The sequence below is a fragment of the Pelodiscus sinensis genome, chromosome 2, assembly GCF_052426305.1.
Source record: "Pelodiscus sinensis isolate ZL-2025 chromosome 2, ASM5242630v1, whole genome shotgun sequence".
Lineage (NCBI taxonomy): Eukaryota > Metazoa > Chordata > Testudines > Trionychidae > Pelodiscus > Pelodiscus sinensis.
In genome coordinates this window covers 171202257-171216356 of record NC_143053.1, presented here as the reverse complement: position 1 = coordinate 171216356, position 14100 = coordinate 171202257, and the positions used below count along the sequence as shown (strand labels likewise).

General features: G+C 42.3%; 1 protein-coding gene across 1 annotated transcript in view; it reads right to left on the bottom strand.

The window, feature by feature from the left end:
- Window positions 1-13755, bottom strand: part of ELMO1 (engulfment and cell motility 1) — a 448991-nt gene extending 435236 nt beyond the window's left edge. The window contains exon 1 of the mRNA XM_075921743.2: window positions 13514-13755. The gene's annotated coding sequence lies outside the window, so the exon portion shown is untranslated. The remainder of the gene's footprint in view (window positions 1-13513) is intronic.
- Window positions 13756-14100: the final 345 nt, after the last annotated feature.

The window sequence follows — 14100 nt, the reverse complement described above, 5'->3', positions numbered from 1 at the left end:
CAATTGCTGGTATGATCTGTTGGCTCTCTCCAAATCATTGGCACTGCAAAAGGCATAGATTTCCTTTTCCTGTTCAACCACTGGCGAAGATTTGTTGCACAAGTGTTGCAGCATATGTGTGGTGCCCACCTCTTGACCTGATCTCCAATTTTGCAGCCAAAATAAAGGTGATAGGTTTTCTTAACCATAGTGGTTATACTGTGCTTTTGTGATGCAAAAGTCACTTTACCACAAACATAGCAGAAGTTATCTGCACTGTTCATACAAGTACGAGGCATCTCTACTCACTTTGGCTAAACAGAAATGTGTCCCTTTGCAAAATCAAACACTGACAAATAAGAGAGCACGACACTGTATGATTTCTAGAGCTGATATAGGGCAATTTGTTCAGCAGAGTGGTGTAAGCTTCGTTATGATTACATCATCCATGACTTCTAGGAATAACATGATGCAATTCATATCATGTATGATGCAATACCAGCTTCAGATTGCAGCATTCATTGTTTTGCCTAAAAAGCAAGTACTGTCCAAACCCAGTCATAGATTTATTCATAGATCCAGTCAAAGATGTATTTTAATGATTTCTGGTTTAAATTGAGATCCCTTCCCTTTATAACTCACTTATCCTCTGCCATTCCCAAGTCAAGGGTCGTATATACTGACCCAATAGCATATCTTGAAAACTAGAGCCAATCAACAATTTTAAGCATCATTTTTGTTCTCAGTGACCCAGAATTAGTAAAGTTTGACTACATTTATTTCAGAAGCATTTTGGCTGTAGAGCAGTGTAATATAATGTGGCTATATTAATCCATGATACACGCACACATAATACTGCATACAGTTCTAGTCACTCCATCTGAAAAAAGATATATAAGAAATGGGAAAAATACAGGAAGAAGCAACAGAAATGATTAGAAGTATAGAGCAATTTCCATACAAGGAGAGATCAAAAAGACTAGAGCTTTTCATCTTAGGAAAAGAAACAAGTAAGCGGGAGGTTGATATATATAAAATCATAAATGGCAGAAAGAGAAAAAAATGTCATTTAGTCCTTCATGGTATGCGAGAACCAGAGGTCACCTAATTAAGTTAATAGGCAACAGGTTTAAAACAAATATAGAAAGCACTTTTTCAGACAACATACAATCAACCTGTGAGACTTGCTGGGAAATTAAGCTAAAAGTATAAAAGGTTTAAAAAAAGAATTAGATAAGTTTACAGAGGAGAGATCCATCAATGACTATTAGCCAAGATGGTCAGGCACTGGGTGTCCCTAAACCTCAGACTGCCAAAAGCTGGGAGTGGAGAACAGGGAAAGGATCATTCTATAATTGCCCTGTTCAGTTAATTCCCTCTGAAGCATCTGGCTGGCCCCTTGTCATTTTCAGAAGACAGGATAGTGAGCTAGACTAACCCCGATCTGATCCAGTATAGCCATTATTATACTGTTTATACTGCTCTGCTCTGTGTGAAAACGATACATTTTATTCTTTCAAAGTTTCACATGTTAATTTTCATTATTTTGTGATTCAAATTTTCGTTTCTAGTGAAATTCCCACAAAACGGATGGTTTTCACATTAAAAACAAGTAAAATTATAAATTCAATGTACCTTTTAAAAAATTTAACTTGTTTGCTCTAAGCTAGAGCAATCTTTCAATTAAAAGGGGCCCAATTTCACTCAGAAATCTTTTTTTCTTAGCTATACACAGAATACACGAAAAGAAAAACCACAGGGTTTTGCAGATTTTGCCACAAGCATGGGTCATTTTTGCAAATCTGAAGCGAAATAAAGAAAACGGAGATTTTGACCATTTTGTAATTTTCCCATAAACTTCTACTGTGCTGTAACTACTGCTGTTTATAATGGCCCAAACACGCTATCCTTTGCTGACTAATAAGAAGCTGTTTCAATCGTCACAATTTCCATGGAGGGAAGGGTTACAGCAACAAGAGAGATGTGTATATACAAGAGGGGATTACCAAAGAAGGTTCACTTAAAGGCACAAATTAGATGTAGGCCCCACTTCTAGAGTCTAAATTTTTGTTAGCTTAGGAAGTAAAGAAGGACCTCCATCTGTCTGCTCCTAAGGTGACGTTTGATTATGAGGTACATGCTTGTACTACAGGGGATAGAGTTAGACAACAGTTCCCCCCTTCAAGAGGGGGAAAAGCAAAAATAGAAAATTGAGGGGGACAGGGAGTTTAGTATTTTGAGTGCCTACTGGCCGAATAGTATATTGAATTTCATTTCCAGAATGAAGAGATTAGTACTTATGTTTGGGAGTGGAGAGAGGATTTTAAGTAACCTTGGTTTGGCTCAGTATTTGGACATTTGGATAAACTGCTTTTGTAGCTCTGAGCCAATACTTATCAGATTTCAATTTCCAGCTGAAGCCATGACTGTTGCTATGAAAACTAGTATGTGACTGTATTCCAAAAAATAAAAGTGATGGAAAAGATGCTATGGGAATGTAACAAATACATGCAACAGTGTGAAGAGTAAAAGAGTATATCAGCCTATATTATAATAATTTCTCTTTTCCTTTCAGTGAGTGAAGAAGAGAAACACAAGGCAACCCATCACCTTCATACAGTACCGCCTAATCAGAAGACAGAGGATTTTACTATTTATAAACTCCTTTTTTCTATGGAATTTAAAAGCAATACATTTGAGTACATCTCAATATATGGAATAACATTTTAAAGAATGATCTTCAACATGAGATTATAACATTAGTAGGACTGACTTGATTATTTGTATGAATCTAACTTAGAATCCAGCACTCCACAAATCCTGTTCTTTTTTGCTGGTGACACAGAATATTTGTAGACGGAATAAAAATTTTCATTTTAGATACAAAATAAATACCAGAATATCTAGACTGGATCTTCATCATCAAAGCAGTGTCCAACAATAGGTAAGCAGACACTGCCAATTTGAAATCTAATCAGTTTCTTAAAACAAGTTAAGTTGTTTCTGATAAACACATCTCTTCTCCTCACTTCCACATGCACACATACACACACTCAAAATGTCTCTACCAATTTTTGTGAAGGTTTTTACAGTTAAGTTTCAAAATATTTGCATGAAAATTCAAAGCAACATCAGGGAAACCAAATTAGGCCCCAAAACAGTAAACATTTTACAGATGTAGAGTTGCCAGATGGTCTCCCAAAAAATACACTGCCCCCGTCAGGCTTCTGTGCAATCACAGGCTCCCAGCGCCGATGGCAGCCCCGCCTCCCAGCTGGGACTCCCAGGCTGGGAGGCGGGGCTGCCATCGGCGCTGGGAGCCTGTGATTGCGCAGAAGCCTGGCGGGGGCAGACTCCCAGCCACTCCTCCCGCTCCCGCCAGGCTTCTGCGCAATCACAGGCTCCCAGGGCCGATCGTGACCCCGCCTTCCAGCCACTCCCCTGTCCACGCCAGGCTTCCGCCTGGTGCGCAGCTGGAAAAATCAGAGAATACCGGACATTGCACATGTCCGGTACACTCTGATTTTTTTTAACTGGACAAAAAGCGCAAATATCGGACTGTCCGGCAAAATACCGGACACCTGGCAACCCTATACAGATGTGTAACTTTCTGCATGTGAAAGTGACAAATGGAACTACTCACATGCTTAAGTTTAAGCATATTTGTAAGTAATGGCAGAATCAGGAGGTCTAACTGATTCAACCTGGGAACAGTGAAAGAGACAAAGCATTGTTAAATGTACAGTTGAAAAATCACCTCTAAACACTTTCAGTTATGGTAACCTTAGGCATTACTTGCAAAACTTACTAAAAATTAAGGCTTGCATATGATTTTCATATGGATTGTGTTGCTTTATTTACCTGTTGGAATCATTTGCATTGATTTGCTTTTATCTAACTTGAAAATTTTGGATTGATTTGATAAAAGGGACATTTTGTAAATTTCACAGATTTAAAAATAGGCAGCGAGAATATTTTGTCAATATCTGCAACATCAATAATATGTGTAAAATGAGATCATCTGCCCAATAGAGGCACACATTGATTTTTTGTTTTGTTTTTATTTTTTTTAAACAGTTAGAAACAATCACACTTCAGGAATCTAAAGTTTCCTCTTAGAAACACTGGCCAAGTCTCCCTTGTAATTAAAACAAGAATGAGAAGAAAAATTATGATTTAACATGTCTATATTAAAATGACAACTAAAAATGTGATGTATCATTTCACAGACTGTTCTGTACTCTGAATGTCTGTGTAATAATTTGAGCTGTAGATCCTGAAAGTACATAGGCAACTACACATTTGTGAAGTCTGCGGATAATGCAAGAAACATATGAGAGAATCTCTTTCAAATACTTAATAAAGTCAAAGTTACCTAATTTGGGAACTAAAATATCTTCTCAAAAAATGCAAGTGGATTAATTCTAAATAAACGTAAATGATGTCCAAAAAAACTATTTCGAAAGACATATCCAAGCTATACAAGATGCAGCAAATTCTCAATCTAGTAGAAGCAGAACAGAAGATAAAAGAAGAAGCAGAACAGAAGATAAAAGCATATGTAAGGATTTAGCAACCATTTTTGAGGGGGCGGAGGAAACCCAAACAAAATACTTTCTACAATGAAGATGTTCATTTATCAAGTAATATAAAATCCTGCTTCCAGTGATGCAGGTATGGCAGGGGCTCAGGAGGAGAGAATTATAGAAGATTGTGGCTTGTTTTTTTATTTCATTTTTTCACATCCCCTCCTTCAAAGCACTCCTTAAAAACTCTCCTTTCCTGTGATGCCCACAATAAACTAGACAACAGCTAAGTCATTGGTGCACTGATTCCACACCCTATCACAGTGGTCACCAACCAGTAGATCGGGATCTACCGGTAGATCTTGGAGCCACTGACAGATGATCCTGACTAGTTTGGCCAGAAAGCTTTCAAGTGTTGGCACTTCAGTTGCCCCTCCACCCACTGTCATACTGCTCCTACGCTTTGCCTTGGAGCTGATCCGCTGGGAATCTTCTGGTTGCTGTCTCGTTTGTGGGAGACAGAAGAGGGGTGGCACTTTTGTCAGGGTGTGTCCCCCCCCCCATGTCTGTACCCTCTCTCCACTCAGAGGGGGATGGAGGGAGTTCGGCAATGCAAATCTGTCACTCTCACACACTGTGTGTGTGTCTGTCTCTCTCTCACAAACACAAATTGTCCTTCCCTCTCATCTCCCGACCTAACACACATGTGGGGGGTTGTTGTTACTACTTCTACTGCTTGCAAAGTGGGTTATTTGACAGGTCTGTGCATTTCATAATTATCATTTCTCTCTTATGCTTAAATTTAATTCTTGGAGTAGTGAGAATGGGGAACTGTGCAAAGGGGAACTGTGGCCACTAGAAGCTGTGGGCTCAGTGCCTGTTGATGAAGGGCAGCACATGGTGCCATGGAGCCGCTGCTGTACATGCCAGTTGCTTTCAGGAGCAGGGCAGGACCAGGGAAGGAGTAAGCCGCCTTAACCCCATTGCTCCTCCACCCGGAAGCCGTCTCAGTTAAACAGTGCCCAGCCAGAGCCTGCATCCTAAACCCTCATCCCAGTCCTGAACTCTCTTCTGCACCCAACCTCCTGCCCCAGATGTAAGTCCCGCAGCACCCAAACTCCTTCCCAGAGCTTGCACCCTGAAACCCCTTCTGGATCCCAGTCCCCTGCCTTTGACTAAGCCCAGAGCCCCTCTTTCACTCCAAACTCCTTGGCCCATGACCAGAGCCTGCACCCCAGCCCTCTACCCGAGCCTGGTGAAAGGTAGTGAGGATGGAGCGAGCAGGGTGAGGCCTCAGGGAAGAGAGGGAGCAGGGGCAGGCCTTAAAGAAGGGGCAGGAAGGAAGTGGAGGAAGGGTTTTGGGGTTTGAGGTAAATCTTACATTGCACTTACATTGAAAAAGTGATCTTATGGTTAAAAAGGTTGGAGACCACTGCCCTATCATATAGACCAATACGGTCTCATTGTTTTGTTGTATACCTCCATCTGCAATCTCCAGTCTTAAACTTGATGTCTACACTTAAAAAGCTACAGAGACAGAGCTGTGGTATTGCAATTGCACCACCGTACTTCTTCAGAGTAGACAATTACACAGTAATGGAATGCTTTTTCCCCATCAGGGTAGTTAATTCACCTTCCCAAGAGGTGATATCAAGGTCAACAGAAGATCCATTAACCTTGCACTGTCTATGTGGGAACTTAACTACCATCACCGGGGGGAGGGAGGATTTTTCACAACCCTGAGCACTGTAATAGCTCGGTTGATCTAATTTTTTAGTGTACACCAGTGGTTTTCAAACTCTCGGATGTAACCCAGCACTGGGTCACAGAATGTAAAGCGCTGGATCGCCTTGCTCAGCACCCTGAGACCCTGGCAGCTGGCTAAAGCTGGGTTACAACTCTCGCTTTGAAAACCACTGGGGAGTCCCTATCTGTTCTGGCACTGTGTGCCCCAGAAGCATCCAGCAAGCCCAGATTCTAGGCAAGCAGGCCATTGGGCTCCATGTGCTTCCCCCACCTTGAGCACCGGCTCCACATTCCCATTGGCGAGATGTATAGTCACAAGGGGTGTGTCTAGACTACATAGCTTCGTCAACAGAGCCGTGTAGATGAGTTTACTAGACATAGCAAAATGAAGCGGCGATTTAAATAATCGTGTTTCATTTACATCAAAATGGCCGTTGCGCTGTACCGCCTATCAGCTGATCCGGCACAGCGGGGCAGTCTAGATGCGCCACGGTCGACAAGGGAAACCTTTGTCAACTGCTCTGATAAACTTTGTTTCACAAGGTATACCGAAGCAGTTGACAAAGGCTTCCCTTGTTGACCGCGGCGCGTCTAGAGTGACCCGCTGTGCCGGATCAGCTGATCGTCGGTACAGCGCGGTGGCCATTTTGATGTAAATGAAACGCGATTATTTAAATCGCCACTTCATTTTGCTATGTCTAGTAAACTCATCTACATGGCTCCGTCGACGGAGCCATGTAGTCTAGACACACACAAGGAGTCTACACTAGTATGAGTAACATACACACACACAAAGTATTCTCCATTGCCAACTAGAAAACTCCAAAGGAAATTCATGCACCCACAGTTTGTCTTGCTCACGAGAACTGGACTGAGATTAACTCCTTTTGCATAGGCCACATGACAATTCCAAGTATGACAAGAGCTTCCCATACTTTATATAATTGGCTTATGGATATTAATATGCATGACTCTTAGACGCTTTGGATAAAATATTTCATGTAACCTATCCATTTTAATGTTACAATCTGCTGGATCTGTATATCTTATTTTGGTGCATGTATCATTCTTGTATGTAAAGTTTGAAATATGAAGTATAAAATTGTTCACGGTTTTAAATATGCAAATGAGAGCCATCAACCTTACTGACTGGGTGATCAACTTAACGACTTGTAAATTGCTTGGTTTGCTCTTTAAGTCTAAGCAACAGTTGGTTCCAGGAAGACGTGTGACCATACCACCTAGTACTGGGATACCAGTTTGGCCAGGTAATTTTCCAGGGAAGTGAGGATACAGAACAAAAGACTCCTAGGCAGAGAAAGTCTAAAAACAATGGGAAGCCATCAGACCATTTGTCTTTGTCTGGCAACACTCAAAGGGAGAGCTGGGGATCCAAGTCAGAGTAAAAGATCATATTTTCTCTTGAAAGTGTGCCTAAAACAAGAGCAGGTTTTAGGGTAAGTTTGTAATAAACTTGAATATATTAGAACTAGCTATATGTGTCTTTTTATTTTACTTCTGTAACTTACTTTGATCTGTTTTCACTTGCAACCACAGACATCCTACTGTTTGTCCTTAAATCATTTTTGTTTACTAAAAAGCCCAATATAAATAATTATTACGTGGGGGGGGGGGGAACGATCAGTATGTATAATCTCTCATTCATGGATAAAGAGGGCAAACATGCTCACGAGCGTTCTTCGTGTAAAAATTTTACTCTGAGAAAGATGGATTTAATTGGCATTTTGATCCCTTTGGGGGGTTGGTTTTCTAGGTGCTCTGCCCTAGAACGGCATTCTCCCAGCGTTGAAGTGGCTCAATGTCTGCATTGTCCACATGGGTTAGGGTCAACCCAACTCTGTGCCTTGTCTGGGGGAAACCTGAGAATCTGGCCCAGCAGGACAGAGTGGTAGGAGCCCCAGAGAGAAAGAACATGAGTGTCAGTAGCACAATCAAGCACACAGGAAATAAGCACAAAAGGTCTGTGTGACCGCACCCTGTCACTGTTAAGGTAATGGCTAAGAGCGACGTTTCCAAACTTCTCCACACTATATCTTTGCATACAGAGTGCCTCTGGGGCACCTCAGCTTTCAATCACAAATAATTGTACAGACCTCCTTCCTTTCCACTAGCCATCAATTACATCCCTCTTCCCACTACAGCAGTTGTTTACATGGAAAACTGACACCAAGAAATATGTAAGACGTTGTTAGCTGACTTTTGATTTTTAGCTGTTTGGCAGACAGAAGCATGGAAAAGGAGCAAACTGCAAGACCTCCCTCCTTTCCATGGCCCATCAGCTCGTGCGGCACAAATTAATGGCAATCCATACACCAATTTCAGAAAAATCAATACCTTAGTACTAGACATGAACCAGTAAGAGAGGTAAAACATATTACCAATTCCCTGTAGCATTCAGTTCCCAGTTAATACTGTTCTGAACAGCAATTGGATAAAAAGGTGAAATTTAACATGGGGGCTGCCAACCTCTTCATAAATCACCCTTTTATGTCTTGCAACACTTATAGGCAATAGCTTGACATGGGCACAGAGAGCTGAACTACTCTTTCCACCTTCCCTCTTGTCCCTTCAGACCAGCACTGATGTGAACTGGCAGGGTGGTAAGAAGAAGCTTGCATTGCCCACTGTCTTTTCTGTGGATGAATGGCACACTTCAGTCTCCAAGAGTCTTAAAAATCCATCATCTTTTATAGGAGAGGTTTTTTTTTAATAATGACATATAGCACACAAGAACTTCAGGCAAACAATAAGGTTAACTGACTATAATTCAGAGCTGTGTAAGGGCCAAAGAGACAATTGTGACCATCAGTTCCAAGCTCCTATATAATACAAGCCATAGAATTCCCCTGAGTTAACTTCTGTCTGAACTAGAGCATCTCTTTTAAAAGCATCCAATCTTGATTTAAAAAATTGTCAGTGATGGAGAATCTACCACCACCTCAGTTCTAATGTTTAACTAACTTCACTGGTTTAAAAAAAGAAATTCTCCTACTTCTAGCCTGACTTTGTCAAACTACAGGATCTTCTTGTACCTAGCTCTGCAAGAGTGAAGTGCTCTCTATCATCAAATTTGATAATTGTCAAATTTCTGTTCCCACTCAGATACTTATGGACTGTGATCAAGCCACCCCTTAACCTTCTTTTTTTCCCTCAGTGTAAATAGATTGAGTCTTTAAATGAGAGATGGGGAACCTAAGGCCCAGGGGCTGGATCCGGCCCAAGGCAATGCTCATGCTGGTGCTCCAGTCCCCCCACTGTCCCTCCACGGGGCTGGAGTACATAAAATCTACCAAAGGCTCTGGAGAGGAATGTCTCCTTCTCGGGGGAATGGGGGGGGTGCCTGCCTCAGTGAGGGGCTTCTGCGGTTTGTTTTTGTTTTTTTTAATTTTTTGTTTCTCACTTGTGTGCGGTCTCTGATTGATTTTTCTGTGGGTCAGCGGCCACCAACCCAAAAAAAGGCTCCCTGCCCCTACTATAAATAATATTTTCCAATACTTCAATTATTCTTGTGGCTCTTCTCCAAACCCTTTCCAATTTATCAGCAGCAAAATGCATCATTTGATTCTGGAGACCTGAATTCAAGTGATAACAGGGTCATAGATTGGGGAGGAAATTGTGTTTCATGACCTCATAATCTCAAATGAATCCTTACCAAAATCACAGAACCACAAGAGACTTTCATGTTATGCTTGCTAATCTATTCAACAAAGGTGAGGCCCAATGTTGGAGTAACTGGAGGTACATACTGCATGACAGCATAGAGGAGGACTGGAAGAGCTGTGTAAGAAAGCTTGCACTAATCACAGTTATGCGTAAGGATGTCAGTCCCTCACTTTCACATGCACTAAATTTGTGTCTTATATTTTACAAAAGAAACAATATTTAAATCAGGCATTATCTGTAACAACATGGAAAATATGAGATCACATCCAAACACCTCTGAAAAGCCTGACCTTCATAGCAAAGAAAATGTGTGAGCTCAAACCTAATATCAAAGATATTTCTATTAAGAGAGTAAACAAAGAGCGGAAGGAAGGGTGGAGCATCAGCACTGTAGATCTGCAATTTGCCACAGAAGGGCATTGCTATAAGGAAGTATCATACATGCAGCAGCATTTCAGTAACAGTTAAACCTCTAGGAGCACTTACTTTTTCTATTATACACTGGTAGAGAGCATGTAACAAGTTGGCAATAAGGGAGGGGAAATCAAGTCCTCTGACAGTACAATGAACTCAATGTAATACACTTAAATGCTAAGAAATGGAATTGAGTAGATCATTGTTGAAGTATTGTTTTGTTTTGCATCAATCTATTGCATTTCTAAAAATATTTTCCATATGTAATCTGTAAAATGCATTGTTAAACTAGTTACTTTCAATGATAAAAATACAGTTGCTCTATCAATGAGTAAAAGAGTCCACCTAGCTAGTCATCAAAATCCATTCAGCTTTAATTCCATTATATTTTTCTAGTGTAATTCAACAACTTCTGGAAAATTCAAAAATCAAGAGAGTAGAAAAAATCCTCAATTTATTTTCTACTTCTTATCAAAGAAACTCAGCCAGCAACACTCTTCCCTAAACTGCAATTTACAGAGAAGACATAAAATGTATAATGCTACATTGTGATCCTCAATAGGATTACAAAAAATGATTAGCCCATTTAAATGTATAGCTTCACTGCCTACAGAAACTGACAGTTACACAGATCTCTAGATTACTAAATCAAATCAGATAGTCAAAGATCTACATGAACTGCTATATCTGCCAAAAGTATCTATTTAATACAGTTAATGCAGCATCGCGATGCTAATCTTTATTACCCAACACACACAAGTAAATTTTAAAAGTTGCTGCAAGATGATTTAATCACTCCCTAAAATTTGTGTTGTCATATGTGCTTCCTTAATGCTACACCACAGTGAGGTTTACCAGTAAATTACCACTAGTTCTTTCTCCTTACTACCTATGTACTACTACACAGTCAGATTACAGCTATTAAATATATCACTAGAATTAAATAGTTCTTTTTCCATTATGGAACTGGCTGGCTTGGAAAACAGAATAGTTTTGATGCACAGACAATTTGAACTCAAGGTTGAGCATGAAAAGAGCCAGGAAAAATGCAGGTATTTTTCTGCATTTGAGAAATAGTCAGCATAGGTTGAGCTACTTAGGAGGCATGTCACTAAAGAAGCCAGTTAGCAATAAACACTGAATGATCTCTAATATGTAGAAAGAGCATGGTCTGGTACCCCATTCACTGATGAGCTAGTCAATCCAATTGCCTAGCCCACATCCCACTTTGAGTAATAAAGGATTTTGTTGTAGTCATCCTTAACTTTTCCCTTCATAAGATTTTAATAAGGGACAGTGCAACAGCCTAAGCTCAAAGTCTAAAGAAAAACTAGATACTTGTAAAGGTATTTCAAATGTATGTATTTACACCACAAATGAGGTTCAAATTATAGACAATATTGTCTATATTAAAGAAGTTAGCACATTATACAGTTCTGGCACCATTATCTTCTTTGGCTCTGTCTTCTCCATGTTTGTCCTACATTTTACCCTTGACAAGTTAAGAGGAAGGCTTACAAAATAATAAAATATGGCTCTTCCCAAATGTACTCAGCTATTTTTCCGAAACTTTGAAATTTATTTTCTATATTCTCAAGAGTGAGCTGGACAGTTGTGTTAATTCTGCAAGGGAAAGATAATCAACATAAACTGCAAGGGCTTTAAGCCAAAAAAACGGAACACTCCACTTCTTAGATTTCATACCCACTTGTTTTAAGGGGTTGTGCACCATGGTTATGCATAATTTCCACCCACATTCCAGCACAATAATTTTATATGAAAATGCATCCTCAGATTATTTTTATAACTATGGGTACAAATCTTAGAAAAGGCAACCCCTTACTGAGAGCTCTTTTACAACTGACTAAAAGTTCTTGGCAAAGAGAGAAGGCATGAACTCAGAAGGTGACTAACTGCAATGAACTAAGGGGCTGGCCTAGATGCAGAGTTGCATTGCTTTAATTTAAGATGTCTTTTTAAACTAATTTGATAATCCCTGCAAGATGCTGTACTGTAGTTCTTAACTGTGTTTCAATCAACCTTATTTCAATGTATCTTGTACATTTTAGAAACAGATATAAATTAAACCAAAATAAGCCATTCTTAAACAGAAAAAAAGAGCATCCATGCTACTATCAGCAGTTACTAAACCAGAACAAGTTTGTATGCAGAGAACCCTTACTCTTTAGGCTTCAAATCTATGATTGGGTTGGAGGAGAAAGGAGAGCAAGGACCTTTAGTTCAACCACCTTCCACCAACATATTAAAAGAGTCTCTCAAATCTTCAGGATGATTCCCCCTAATGCATTAGACACACGTGCCCAAGTGACACACAACTACCCACTGCTCTGCAGACAGCCTGCTTTTGCCTGAGTGCATTTGCAGAGGACACGCAAATTGCTAACGCAGATGTTCCCAACCCACTTTATGAGGTCAACCGTCTCTGAGACCAAGTTGCCACGGCCCAGCACTTTGGAACAAGAGGAGCAGCAGAGAGGGATCTGCGGGCGGCTGGAGAGACATCAACCCCCCCAACCCCCCCCAGCACTCAATTACAAACACAGCGCCCAGCCCTGAACTCCTCTTTTGGGGTGTGACTGGGAGGGGGAGGCCTGGGGCAGGGGGTGAGGGGCGGAGCAGAGCCGGGGCAGAGGGAGCAGGCGGTGTCACGGGGGCGCGAGTGAAAGGGCGGGTCGGGGAGGTGAACGAGCCCCCCCCCCCCCACACACACACACACACACACACGCGCGCGCGCAGCTGCCGGGCCCGGGGCTGTAGCCGCAAAGCAGCCGGCGTTCGCCGCAGCAGGGCAGCCGCCCCGCGCCCTGACCCGGAGCAGCCGGGCGCGCTGACAAGCACGCGGGAGGGCGGCCGCGTTTCCTCTTCCTCAGCGCCGATGTCAGGCAGCCGCTTCCCCCCTGCCCCGGCCGCGCTCCACCCGCCGCCTCCGCCTCCCCCCTGCGGGGCCGGGCAGCCCCCGGGACGCGTCTCCCCCCCTCCCCAGCCGCGGCCAGGTGCGGGCTCTGCTCCCGCCGCCGGCATCCTCCCCCAGCGCCGCCCCCGCTGCCCTCAGCATCCCCCGCGCGGGAACCTGCCGCGCCCCACCTCAGCCCCCCGCAGCGGCGCCTCTCCCCGCAGACCTGCCCCAAGCGAGAGGCGAGTACCTTACAAAACCCGGCTCCACCGTCAGCGGCCGCCGCCGCCAAGTGCAGAGCGGCGCCGGGGGCAAGTTTGCTGCCCTGCTGCAACCAGCGCCTGGCAACTCCGTGGTTTCTTTTCCCCGGCCCGCGCCTCTCCCACCATTGAAGTTGAGCTTTTGACCGCTGCTGTTTTGGTATTTCTGACTCTATCCCATCATCAGACTCAAACACACACACACACACACACACGCTGCTGCTGCTGCTGCTGCTGCTGCTCTCACTTCCTCTTCCTTCCTCCTGCTGGCCACACACCCAATTTGCATCTGCAAGAAGCCCCAAGATAATCTGCGAAGTATCTCTGAAGGAATGCTGAGTAGTTACCAGCACCTGCAAAATGCAGGACGCACCGTTGTGCGCATCTTTCATGCTCTTTCTGTAATCTTTGGGGTTTTACAATCTACATGGCATGCTGTGATCATGTTTCTTCCCACGATCTCCATTTTGTACATCCCCTTTTACAAATCACTAAAATGTACAGAATTTTAAAAAAGAAACCTCAGTACTTTTGCTCTAACAATCTTAAGAGATTTTTCATTGGCTGCAGTGAATGA